The following is a 14,263-nucleotide window of genomic DNA, read 5'->3' as shown; positions in this document are numbered from 1 at the left end:
TTCAGCTTTCACTTTAGATACATGCTTTACCTGACACACTTCTGATGACTGATGGTAACCACAAACCTAGAAAGTAAAGGTTTACTGAGACTTTGGAGAGTTTCTAATTATCCATCTACTTATCACAAAGATAAAACATCTCAATCCCAAAGTGGCTCATTCCTCACAAGAAACAATATATGAATATATACTTTATATATTTAATATTTCAATATAAATTATACCTATATATAGACACATATATATCTATATATATTCAAACTCTTAGAAACTCTTTTTATAATATATGAATTTTTTATGCTAGTATTTTTTATTCTTTTCACTGTATATTTCCTATTTGTTCCATATAATTAAAAATGCTCACTCAGTCCTCTCTGTATTATCTGTATACTATAGCTCCAAAATGAAATTTCTTCAGCTTCCCTGTGGTTCTTGGATTAAGGAAAAATGAGAACATTTCTATTAGAAGATGTTTTACTTTGAGTAGAACATACTTTTGTTGACTAGGAAAATACAGACTGCAATTAAAGTGCTTAGAGGGACATGACTCTCGAGCAAGCAGATAGAACTCGGTGGGATACAGGGGATTGGGCTGGCTAATGCTTTTCCAACAAACCTTCTTAAAAGACTTTGTATAATGATCATCCTTAGAAAGTTGCTCCCCCAGTGAACCTTTAACTTAATCCCTTCTAAGCTGGGTTAATTTCTTAGAAGTACCTCAAGACTGTTCTACCCAATGGTGACCTCAGCACCTGCTATGGCTTCAGAGTAGAGAATAAAAGCAATTGGCCCTTCTCCTTCTGCTGTGACTTGTCCGTTGTTCTCCATACTTTACACTAGGAACATGCTCTCCTTGGGGTTCACATAGATTCTCTCTCTTGTCTTTGTAAATTGGACATGATGGAATGCGTAGATTGTCCTTAATAGGTAAACTGAGGCACAGGCAGAGCCTTTCAGTGATTTATCAAGCATCAGAGCTGTTAGGCTGAAGCTGAGGGTCTTCCTCCAGGTCTATTCCATAAGGCCACTTGGACCCCAAGGTCCCGTCCGCTCCAGCGACTCTAAGAGTCATACAGCTTCTTTCCTTTATCCTCAGTGGAAAACAAATCCAAGAGCCTATCTCATGCTTCATAATGAGAAAATGTAGTCATGTTAGCCACAGTGTGGTTAGTTATTTTGAGATTACCAATTGTGTAGGAACAGGATCTTTTCAAAAATTAAATCACTGAAATCTGAGCATACTCCATTTATGAAGAATAAAAAGTTATGAACGCTCTCAAAACTGAGGCAAACCTGAGGCTGGCGGATCTCTCTTTCTTTACCTGCTCTTCCTCCCTTTTTCTTTTCTTTTTTTCTGGAAAACACTTGGACCTTCCAGCAGTGATGTAGTTAAGAGGGCTCTACATTCTCTAGTTGTTCACACAGGCAAACATAATGTCTACTTAGGAAAAAAAAAAACAACTGTTTCCTTAAATAACTGCCATTTTATTAACTCATGAGTATAGTACTGGCCACTGTAATTTAATAGTCTCAGTAACTTGGATGGCTAAAACACACAATTCAATCACAACAGTCATTACACCATCTCCACATTTTTTATAGAATGCTTTACTTTGGCAATAAGTATACCTCATTAAACAGCTGAGAATGAAAGTATGACATTGTGATTAACTCCCTGTTACGCTTACAACAGCAGAACCCCACAGCAAATTTCATCCTGTAAAAGTGCTACTATTCGGTAACTGGGGAAAAAAATACTGAATGAAAGTACACTGTAAGATTGTTGGACAATTTTTTTACATAAAAATATATTATAAAGTTCTTTGGAATTATGTCTTATTATTTCATGGTCCAGTTGGGGTTGCTGCATTACATTAATTATTAACAAGGTAACAAAATGTTAAACTGAAAGTATGTTGGTTCTAGCTGAAAGTTGTATGTCTAAACTACTTATGGAAGGGTTTTGGCAGTTTAATCACCAGATATTTTACTCTGCTATGTCTTCATTTTTATTGGTAGCAGACTCTAATGCCCTCTCAAAACTCCCCAAAACCTTATACTAAGTATATTGTAAGTAAACATTGTGAATCTTCAAATGGGAATACTGTCTATTGCAACCTACATGGGGATCCTAAAATCAGTTCTTTGCAGTAAGCTTTATTTATTCAACTCACCATAAATAGATATTATTAGAAGGAGAGACAAAGGAAATAACTTGTCAGGGTTCAATTAAATTTCTCTAAAATGTTACTATTAATTATGATAAAAAATGAGTTATTTGCTATTAGCAGGAATGAAAACCCTGTCTGGGATAAGAAACATTTTCTTTAAACTATAATAAACACTGAAACATAATAAAAATAGCCTTCAAATATTATATATGACAAAGAATATTAAACTATCTGAAAAAGACAGCACTCTATTAATTTTATTCTGTTTGCTATAGCATTTTAAATATTTTGCATTTAAACACTTTTTCTTCATTCCAAATTATCAGCAACAATAGTGTCCTCTAAATTTTTTTTCAAATCCATGATTTCATTTTATTAAAACTCCATTTATATTTCTGAAATATAATTTCAATAAGAATTTTTGTTAGGAATATTTTTTAAATTATTGAATGGAAAAATATCCTCTCATTTATTATAATTCTATAAGTACCTGGGTAGTTCAATTTTCTTGCATATAAACAAGAAAAAAATGCTTAAATACTTGAAAATACTCCTAAAAGATGACAAAGTTCTGTAGAGTACACAGAGACCCCAGTGACAAGAAAGGCAACTCTGTCCTCGCTGTTATTAAATTTTGGTTCTACCAAAATTTCAACTATTAAGTTCAAACATTTTTATATACCATCATTTAGCCCAGCTTAGTTACAGCTAAGGTGACTATATAATTTACCATTTAAACCAGGAGAGTTTTGAGAATGAAAGGAGAGGCTATTAATAGGCATAGACTGGGACTGTCCTAAGCAAACTGGCATAAATGATCACCTTAGTTATAGCAATCTTACTTCAAGCTCTTTCTAATATCATTAAGTTAAAGAGCACAAGTGTAGTTGTCATATTCTCCAAACATAATTTCCACTACCAGGTCATATAAGTGATGATGGGAAAGGGAGGCGTGCAAGTAAAACAACCAGATGTATTTCTTTCAACTTTGAAAAGAAAAAGCTGGCAAAAAAGGACAAAAACACCAAAGAAAATAAGACCATTTACTAGAAGAAAGTAAAAGTTAAAAAAAAAGTCACTTTGCTGCTTGAGTGACTTACTTATTTTGTTTTGAGCCCTTTGCCTACTAGTATAGGTTAGTAGTTTGCTTAATTTATTATTGTTGTTAAGCAATTCTAATTTCAACTTCATTTGGCAGTAACACAAATAAATCTGAATAAATATTAGAATAAGAGGTGGTTAATTCTGACAGGTTTCATTAATGAACAGAGCTCAAAGCTGTAAAGGGTCCACTGCTCTGCAATGGCAGCTATGCTCATTTAGTCATTGTCATCTCATCAACATACACTTTTTCATACCTACTTTTTTGTGTATGGTACAGCAGGGAAGAGATGGTTCACCACCACTGGCTTCTAGTCTTCTTTGTGACTGCCTACATCTAAGCCCCAATGTCCCAAGTGTAAGTCACAGAAGATAATATCCTAAAATATGACTTGAGCCAGCTACTGGCACTTGGCCTACGGTTGATTCAGTTACTAAAACTACCATCATTGCTGCAAGCCCATTGTAAGCTGATGTTATTTTTGACATTAGTATTTTTTGATGTTATTTTTGACATTAGTATTTTGACATTATTTTGAGCTAGTTCAGATAAAGAGGAGGTGCGATGCCAAAACATGCTTGTTAAGTAGCGCTCTCATCTCAGGACAATATCTTCTTCAAACTGTGATACAAAGCCCTTGTCTCAAGTGATAAAGGTGAACTCTTACTATAAGTTAGAAATGACTCACAGACTGCAGATTTATGATATCACAATAAAACAAATTTTATACAAGCATAAAATAAATGTCAATGAAAAATAATAACCTGATTTTTATCTTTATTTAGTGTTAATCACTAAACAGAGAACTTATATTGTAAAAAGTAAAAACTATCATTTAAAAAATTATAAATCTGAAATTAGGACAATTCAAAGGAAAAATCATCCTTTAACTATCTGATCTTTGTTACTACTTTCAAAACAAAGAATTTGGCTTTTTTTAAGTAAAAAAGCTTTCCTCGGCCTTTTTAGTTTAAATAGTTAGGCCTCTGTGTGGGAAACTGTGGGCTGTTTAACAGCTGTGTAAACTTCCTTTATTCTTTCCTGGAAAGCTTAAAAACTGCATTTCTATAGAAACCATATAGATGTATAGCATTTCAAAGACATTTCTGGAGCAAATCTTTTGTAAACAGTTTAGGAGTATACATAAAATCTCTAGGAACCATTTTTTCCTCTCTTTTGAACTATATGAGCTAAACTCTTTAGCGTATTTTAGAGAATCTAGTGATTAATATCTGTATTAGGTTTCTATTGCTACATACCAAATTATCAACAAACTTATGGGCTTAGAACAACACTTATTTATTATCTCATTGTTCCACAGGTAAGAAGTTTGAGTGAGCTTGGCTGGATTCTGTGCTTGGGATCTGACAAGGCCAGAATCAAGATGTAGTTTCTTATCTAGAAGCTCTCAGTTCTGGTACCTGGATTACTGGTTCTGCCCTCTGAGTCATCCTCCCTTTTTCATGAACAGTAGCATATGTGTGCAACTGTAGTCTTATCAACCTACTTCCTATAGGTAGAATTTTGGAGTCCAATAGCCTCTTTTCATTTTGTACTCTCTTGTTTCTTTCCATGCAAATTGGTAGTGTCTCTGCTGATTAGACTTCCCTGGTGGCTCAGACGGTAAAGCGTCTGTCTACAATGTAAGAGACCTGGGTTCGATCCCTGGGTTGGGAAGATTCCATGGAGAAGAAGTGGCAACCCACTCCAGTACCCGTGCCTTGAAAATCCCATGGATGGAGGAGGTTGGTGCAGGGTACTATCCACGGGGTTGCAAAAAGTCGGGCATGACTGAGAGACTTCACTTCACTGCTGATATAATTTTCTTAAGAACGTTGTGGATTTCTTGTGGATGGCACAGCAATACTCTCCATTACAAAGAAGCTACATCCACAACATTTTTTGAGATAATCCTTTCTCTATCTTTGGCTCTTGTTGAGATGACTGAGAGCCAAACAGATTTCTAGAAGATCTCTAATTTAATTGATGTATAACATTAATCTGTTATGACTGAACACTCATCTTTTAATCTTTCAAAGGTTACAGCAAAGATGGTTGTATATGGTGATATAGCCATACCTTTGGCCTTTTTTTAATATATGCCATACTTTCAGAGGTAATCTCTTAATTTTAGCATTTTTTTTTCATCGAATAGGATGAGAATATCCCAAATATCAGGCCCTGGTTCCTCTTTGTTTAAGTTCTTCTTTCAACTTATATCTCTCTTCTTGCATTTTGCTTTAATCAGCAAGAAGCAGGGCACATCTTCAACATTTTGCTTGGAATTCTCCTTAATAAGATATACCCACTCACCTTTTACCAGTTTTTAATGTAACTGAAGGGCACAATTCCATTGAGCTTTGCCATTTTATAACAAAGATCTCCTGTCTTCTAGTTCCCAATAATATGTTCTCACTTCCTACTGTACCCCCACTAGCAACATCTTCAAAGTCCATATTTCTAAGGGTCTGTTCAAGGCAATCTAAGATTTTTCTACCATGTTCCTCAAAATTCTTCCAACCTCCAGCCACTTCCTTATTCCAATTCCATTACATTTTCATTTAATTGTAATGGCAGTACCCCATTTCCAGGTATCTAATCTATCCCTTTGTACTAAGTTGCTTCAGTCGTGTCCGACTCTTTGCAGCCCCTATGGACTGTAGCCTGCCAGGTTCCTCTGTCCATGGGATTCTCCAGGCAAGAACACTGGAGTGGATGGTTATACCCTCCTCCAGGGGATATTCCTGACCCAGGAGCTGAACTCGTATCTCTTAGGTCTCCTGCATTGGCAGGCAGGTTCTTTATCACTAGCGCCACCCGGGAAACGCTAATCTATCCTTTCAGAAAGATCCTATTTCCCTTGGTTTTTGTTCTTGACTTTTCTTGGTTCTTGTGTTTTTAACCACATCTGGTGCTTAGTATTTTTATTGTGGGTTCAGTGCATCATCTTATCTTAAATGGCACAGCAACACTAACATAGTTCAGTAGTAGTATCTATAAAGTATGTGCTACTATGCTTGTATTTTACAGATAAAATGTATACATTAGCACCTACGTTGGATATGGGCATGGCTTAATATGATGCTGATGACAGAAAATGCAGAGTCGATCTGTATCCTTCACAGTTATCTTGCAAAAGTCAGTACTACACTCCTGAAAATAAGCTTCTATTAGCCTTTCATGTTTCCTCCGTTACTTTTCCTGTGGCCACTTCATCTCAGCTTATCACACAATTAATATAAAGCTATTTTCGTGCCAGTCTTTCATGGGTTCTCTTGATAAAAACTAAATCCAAACAGCTTGGGCACACTGAAATTTTTCATTAAAAAAACATGTTTATGATGTTTTTTAAAAATAAAATTTAAAAAATATTATGTTTGTGTCTTACAGTTAGGGGAAAAACTAGATAACTATTGCTTCATAAGCCTTTTAAAAATATTTATATATTTATTTGGCTGTGCTAGGTGTTAGCTGCGGCACTAAGGATCTTCATTGCAGCATGCGGGAGCTGTAGTTGTGGCGTGCGAACTCCAACTTGCAGCATGTACGACCCAGTTCCCGGACCAGGGATGGAACCTGGGCCTCCTGCATTGGGAGCCTGGAATCTTAGCCACTAGACTATCAGGGAAATCCCCCATGAGCCTTTTTCTCTTGGTTTGACCAGCAAGTTCTAAATTTAACTATCCTGATACAAAAAATTCAACATGTACAAAACCCTTTAAAAAATTAATTCAACTTTTCACAGTGTGAAAAGGTAAAAATCATCTTCACTAGAGCTCAAGCATTGAAAATGTCAGTATGAAGAGAGAATCTTAAAAGATCCAAGTTAGTAAAAGAAAGAGTTATAATGTAGTTGCTATGGTAACTGCAGTATCACCCTGTTACAAACTAGTATGTGGTTAGTAAAGTGCCTCTGTATTAGACTGTATTAGATTCTTTGGGATGGAAGGTATTCTATAAATCTAAATTATAAGAACTCAAAATAATATCGGTAAATCTTAAAATGTTTTCAAGAAGATATCTTAAAAATACAACAAAATCTAAAACCCATTACAATGAGCTTGTTTTCTTGACATGCCTGCAACTAACTCAACCGCCTCCTCTACCGTGTCTGACTCACCTGTTCCAATGTGGTGATGCCACCTTGGGTGCAGTATTGGCTGATTTTTTTCATGAGAGATGTCAATAGTTGTTATACTATGGAGCTCATGATATTACACATTACCAAAGTTTTGAATTTGGATTGTAAAAAAAGCATCAAGTTGAAATAAATGCCATAATGAATTCCACGTACTTAAAGCTCTGTCTGCATAACAACTGGTATCTTCTAATACTGAGCTGTTTGGCACTTTGAAAAATTAGGCTTAGAATTAGTGTTCATCCTTCTAAAAAGAGTTTATTAATTCTTATGGTTCACAATCTTTATTTTTGGGGAAAAAAAGACATATAGATATAAGCAGGGCTTCCCTGATGGCTCAGCAATAAAGAATCTGCTAGCAATGCAGGAGACATAAGAGATACGGGTTCGATCCCTGGGTCGTGAAGATCCCCTGGAGGAGGAAATGGCAACCCCTCCGATATTCTTGCCTGGAAAATTCCATGGACAGAGAAACCTGCAGGGCTATAGTCCAAAGGGTTGCAAAGAGTCAGACAAGAATGAGTGAGTGAGAACACATTGCTATACAAAACAGATTTTTATGTTAAATGCCTTTAGTATTTAGAGTGTAAAGAAGGAAATGATTCCTGAGGATACTGTTGTGAAGAATTCTAAAAGACATGAAGAATCATTGTTTATCTGGATTATCGGGAAGCACATTATTTGACAAAAGGTAGAAAGTACATGAGTAAAAGAATGTTTTAATAATTGTATTAGCAACTACTGTGTATGTGTGTATTGACAGATAACAAAACACCTCCATAGGAATGAACAGGTATTTAGACCTTTTGAGTAACAGATGGTATTTGAATTTTCCAACCAACCGCCTTGCTATTATATGTCTATCTTCTATAGAATCTCTTGAGTGATCTAATTACTGGTAAACTGATTTGCAGTTCAAAAATACCCACTTTATAAATTGAGAAACTGAGCTCCAGGAAGGTTAAGGGACTTGCTCAAAACTATGCTATTTCAAAGCTGAGACTAAACTCAGATTTTCTGATTTTAAAAAACCTAAGGTATTCACTCCTTTATATATCTTAGTGCCAAGTACATGTGGATGGAAAGTATTTAAAATAACAAAAATTAAAAAAATAAAAATAAAAAAATAAAATAAAGTAAAATAACAAAAATTAATAGCAGTGAAATGAGAATTTCTGATAAGCTTATATTACATGCTGTCACATCAAAGACAGAACATCCAAATGTTTGATTTCAACTAATAGCTAAAATTTCTTAGTCACAGCTAAAGTAATGGGCAGAACTTAGAGCAATTCTTTTTAAACTTCTCTACCTAGTATTTTCCCCAAATAATTAAAAAATAGGAATATTTTTATTCCTATTTTTTATGGAATGTATAGAACTCTTTTCTACATAAACTTTCTTTTCTGTTAAAATACCTCCATTAAAGGAGACTCTATATTATTTAAATATTATGGCATTATATGTCAGTATAGTATTTTCTCCAGACTGGGTATCCAATAACTACTTTGGATGACAAAATCAACTCAGTTATTAAACCACAAACAACTATCCAGGTAGTGATTAAATCAACCACAGGATTCAGCAAAGTGGCCTCTTTGGAAATTTAAATACCATTTTGAAGACTGATTTCAGCTGTTTGATGACTCAGTAAAAAAAAAAAGAGTAAATGATGGTGATTCAGGAAGAAATTTCTGCTATCATGACAGATAAACACCCTTCTTCTAGCCTCACAGCCTATGAGAGAAGTTCTGACCTGGTCTGTCTAAGCAGATTCCTCATGGTGTGTGGACTGCCCTGACCACTTTGAATAAGGGGAAGCATCAGAAAATGTCTCCACTGACCTGTATCTCAGTCTCACATGTGTTGTTCTGTTTGCTGGTTCATTAGAAACCTTAAGTGAAAACAATTCTAAACAGAATCTGTCTTCATTTCTGCCAATCTTCCAGCCTAGACCAGATTTATTGCGAGACCCAGCCACTGTCACTAATGAATTCCTTCCAACCTAAGGGTCAAGGAATAACAGATCCAATCTGAACTGTAATACTGATCTCAAGAAAGAAACTAACTCCACATATCAGAAACCAAACACAGCACTTGAAAACTATGTGGCATTTCTTTAAAATACTGTTTTAATATGAAATTAAAGAAAAGTCAACCAGAGGACATTTTAAAATGTTCTAATCAAAGAAGTATTGCATAACTTCCTTAGGTAGCTACTCTGAGAAAAATATTATCTGAATATTGGAGTCTGGTGAATTATGTATCTATTTCTACATCTTTTAGATCAAACATTTTCTCTCTCAAATCTTTGCCCAGGAATACTCATTTAAATTGAAAGCATCAATAACATAATTTTTTATGTTGGTTCAACAATGGGGCTGCTGCTGCTGCTGCTAAGTCACTTCAGTCGTGTCCGACTCTGTGCGACCCCATAGACGGCAGCCCACTAGGCTCCCCCATCCCTGGGATTCTCCAGGCAAGAACACTGGAGTGGGTTGCAATTTCCTTCTCCAGTGCATGAAAGTGAAAAGTGAAAGTGAAGTTGCTCAGTTGTGTCCAACTCTTAGCGACCCCATGGACTGCGGCCCACCAGGTTCCTCCATCCATGGGATTTTCCAGGCAAGAGTACTGGAGTGGGGTGCCATTGCTTTCTCCTACCAACGGGCAGAGCCATTTAAATTGCTTAACTAAAGTGACTATCTTGCATTTCTTGTTTTGTAGGATGCTGCTTGTTTTTATAGCAGTCTTGATGACTACACCAGGAGGTACCTGAAGGCAAGAACCAATCTTGTATTATTTCTTTTTCTTCCTCCATCACTGAAACCAGCATGTGGAGAATGCCCAACAAAAGTTTTCAGAATTATACCACTCTCACAGAAAAGACCCACATTCCATTTAGGGAAAATGTTTCCAACTTTCACTTTCCCTACATAATAACAGCATTTAAACTCCCACTGGAGAAGAAAATGGTGAACTGCAGCTAAGTTTCTCAAAAGATTCATGACTGTATGTGGATAGAAAGAAAAAAAATAAATGACAAGGTGAAGGTAAATTATAAACATGGACATTCTTGGATGAATGAAGGCACATAACCCACTTGGGTATTCCAGTCAGCACCATTTTCTTTGAATACACACGATAAAACGGCACAGTGTTACGGTCCTTTGAGAGCATTAGAGATTCTGGGTATAATCCTTTGGCAACATTTAGAAACTACATTTAGGTTTGGGGATGCTGCCAGCTCATTTGATAACTTTGTGCTGAGGAAGCATTAGGTTTTAGTCTGGATAAAGCAAGAAAAAGATTCTGAAGTTCACTAAGTAAATTCTGAAACTATCCCAAAGCAATAATAAAATATTCATTTCATATATAAAATTCTTGGTTATTATCTAGGATTGCCATTTTCAAGCCTTTATGAAACTAGATAACAGGTATGGAATAAACAATTTTCTGACTTCCAACATAAGTTGTACATAAAGTTTCTAACTCCATGTATGATAACAGTTTTATATTGCTGATTCTGTTTTTTTTTTTAAAGCTCTGGCATTATGTAAAAAAAAAAAAAGAATCTGATGTAGAAATGTAATTTTGCCTTGTGTCTAAGTGATCTGAAGAATCTTGTTTCAAACTTGCATTTACCACTTGAATTTATGACACAGTTATGATAGATGCGAATAATTCTGAGTTACTTGAAATGTTGTATTAATTGAAATACATCCATTACAAATGTTTCTTGGGATCAATTGCTACAAGGTCCCTTAAAATCAACAGAGCCATCAATATTTTTATACTAAAATGTCATAATCAAAAGAAAAAAGTTTTTAAACATCTTTTCTCCCAAATATGCTATTAGGACTATTTGCTTTTTTATTATCTATTTCTCCATTTAAAGCTGTGAACTGCTATACATGACAAGGTCCAAGGAGTCAATGAGAAACAGATTGCAGGGCAGGATCAAAATGGTTCCCATTTTTACCACTTTTTTTTTTAACCTGAAATTCTCATCACATTGATGAGAGGTATACATAAAGTCTATAGCAACAAATAAAACTAAATGTCTCTTTACAGTAAGTTCTAAAACAAAAAAGAAATATAACACAAGTATTGTACATAAGGATTTATAGGATTGCTCACCACTGACATACTGCTTAGGCTCACTAGTAGTAGTCGTCATTTTATTTTGTAAACTGTCTGAGACTTCATTAGGAAACATCCTGAGAAGATGTTTGAGCAATACTTAAAATAAAACGAGCAATTAGGATCACACCATTTTTTATGTGCTTATTTTTAAGACATTGAACAGTTATGTATTCAGTCTCATTAGCCAAAATAAAACATGAAAGCTTTTTAATATTTTTTAAAAGTGTTACAATAATTATAAATATTCTACTTAGCAAATCACCTGGCTACCAACTTGGACTTGCAATTTTAAATGTTAGAATACATTTCTCTTTTAGCCCACCTAGTTGCAAATTAAATTTTTTGCCTTCTCTATAATGATAACTACTCTGCAATTTTTCAAGAGAAAATATCATACATATTGCCAATATATGAGAGTCTGGAAAACCAGAATGATTTTTCAACTGGAGTATTATTATTTTCTTAATGGAAGTTATCATAATTCAAATGTTACATTAGAGAATGAAATCCTGATATTATGACATAAATCACATATTTGGAAAATTCATGTATTGCTAACAGGCATGTCTTAAGCAATAACTCATTAAATAAGTTTATTTTGCTATTTAATTTTCCTCATTATTATTTTAAAAACTCTTTAAAGATGCCAAAATTTTCCTTAACTACCTCTAAAGATACATGTGATTCCATAGATATCTTCAAATTAATTTGATATTAAATAATATAATTCTTACTATTTAATTTACTTCCTCATGGATTTGGATTGCTAGAAAATTGATTGGGCTTTAGCTAATAGCATTGCCAGGCCCAAAAAGAGCAAATGAGCATTGGTTCAGGAGTAAAACAATTGTGGATTCAGGTTTGGTTCTGCACCTTTTGATCTGTATAGCCTTAAACAAATTAGTCTATCTAAGCTACAATTTCCTCACCTACACATTGAATTCAATAATATTGCCCACCTTTATAGGGCGGTATTGAGGATTAAATGAGACAATGTGCCCTAAACTGTCAACCCAGGGCTTAACAGAGTGCACATACTCTGTATGTGTTAGCTGATGTTCGTACAATCTTCCAAAGCAACCTCCTAAAACAATCTGGGTATGCTGCAGCCTAGTTCAAAGTTTGTTGTTCTTTAGTAGCTAAGTCAGAGAAGGCAATGGCAACCCACTCCAGTATTCTTGCCTAGAGAATCCCGTGGATAGAGGAGCCTGGTGGGCTGCTGTCTATGGGGTCACACAGAGTCAGACACGACTGAAGCGACTTAGCATGCATGCATTGGAGAAGGAAATGGCAACCCACTCCAGTATTCTTGCTTGGAGAATCCTAGGGACAGAGGAGCCTTAGCGGGCTGCTGTCTATGGGGTCGCACAGAGTCGGACATGACTGAAGTGACGCAGCAGCAGCAGCAGCAGCAGCTAAGTCATGTCCAACTCTTTTGCAACCCCATGGACTGCAGCTCACTAGGCTCCTCTGTCCATGGGATTTCCCAGGCAAGAATACTGGAGTGGGTTGCCTTTTCCTTCTTCAAGAGAGCTTCCTGACCCAAGGATCAAACCTGTGTCTCCTACATTGGCAGGTGAATTCTTTACCACTGAGCCACCAGGGAAGCCCACAGATCAAAGTTTAAACATTGGTGAATCCTAGATCATTTACTTAAAAAAATTTTTTTTCTAGGGTCTCAATTTTTCTAAAGAAAAAAAATTTTCCATTCCAACATAATGCAATGGCCAAGGACCTTAGAACGACAATATTATTTTATAATGTTCAGTGTGCCACGGTTAAGACATAGTGTAATCATACTGCCTATTTTTATGGTACTTTTTTAGTACTCAACGTGTTAGCTCATACATTATCTCATGCGACTGTAAGCAACAGTCCCATGAAGCAGGCCAAGTAAAGGCAGGGAGATAGCAGTTGGTTACTTGGGAAAGCTCACAGGACTATTTTCTGATGGAGCCTACTGGAGTTCAGTTCTTCTTAGCCCAGTACTTCTTCCTTACTCCTTCCCTATCTGAACCACAACAACTCTCTTTTAAACATTCTACAATATACACTACTATTTATCAGAAGTTAAATGCGAGTCTTTCTTCAGAAAATGCCTCTTTGGTAATTTGTGATCCATTTTAAAGCTGAATCCATTCAGAACTCTTTTACTGAAAGCTTTCTCTAAGGATTGGCACCGTGGGAGATATCAATGTGAGCTCACAGAGACTTTCAAGTTTAAAAATCAACTGGAAAAACTGCCAAAAGACACACACAAAAAAAATCCTAAAGGTGTAGGGCAGATTATAAAAATGTAAATTAAAAAAGTGGATTTCTAAGAAGGGGTTAATTATGACTAGGAAACAGATGTAATCTAAATAAAAGGTGGAACTGAAAGAAATAATAAAAGTGATTCTATTCCAATAAAAGAACTGCCCTATAAGCTAGAAATTTTGAATTAATTGACAAGAAATAACTAGTTAGAATCTGCTTCCATCAACTCCTCCTATAACTAAAAAGTATTTCTGTTGGTAATAATTTTTGAATTCTGTTCATCATATAAATTCAAATGCAAATAATAAAGCAGCTGTTGTTGTTGTTCATTCGCTCAGTTGGTCCAATTCTTTGTGACCCCAGGGACTGCAGTACACCAGGCTTCCTTGTCCTTCACTATCTCCCAGAGTTTGCTCAAACTCATGTCCACTGAGTCAGTGATGACATCCAATC

General features: G+C 35.5%; 1 protein-coding gene across 6 annotated transcripts in view; it reads right to left on the bottom strand.

The window, feature by feature from the left end:
* The window catches only part of ZNF385B (zinc finger protein 385B), a 352,923-nt gene that overhangs the window by 144,903 nt on the left and 193,757 nt on the right, over positions 1-14,263 (bottom strand). The window contains exon 1 of one of the 6 annotated variants that reach the window (XM_052655517.1): positions 3,530-3,584. The exons of 2 other annotated variants lie outside the window; for them this stretch is intronic. The gene's annotated coding sequence lies outside the window, so the exon portion shown is untranslated. Of the gene's footprint in view, positions 1-3,529; positions 3,585-14,263 lie in introns of those variants that run through there. 3 more of the 6 variants (XM_052655502.1, XM_052655509.1, XM_052655533.1) reach the window with 3 other exon arrangements.

This window comes from Budorcas taxicolor, chromosome 2 (assembly GCF_023091745.1).
Source record: "Budorcas taxicolor isolate Tak-1 chromosome 2, Takin1.1, whole genome shotgun sequence".
Classification (NCBI taxonomy): Eukaryota; Metazoa; Chordata; class Mammalia; order Artiodactyla; family Bovidae; genus Budorcas; species Budorcas taxicolor.
Note: the sequence above shows the minus strand (reverse complement) of the source record. Positions and strands in the feature narration are given on the sequence as shown.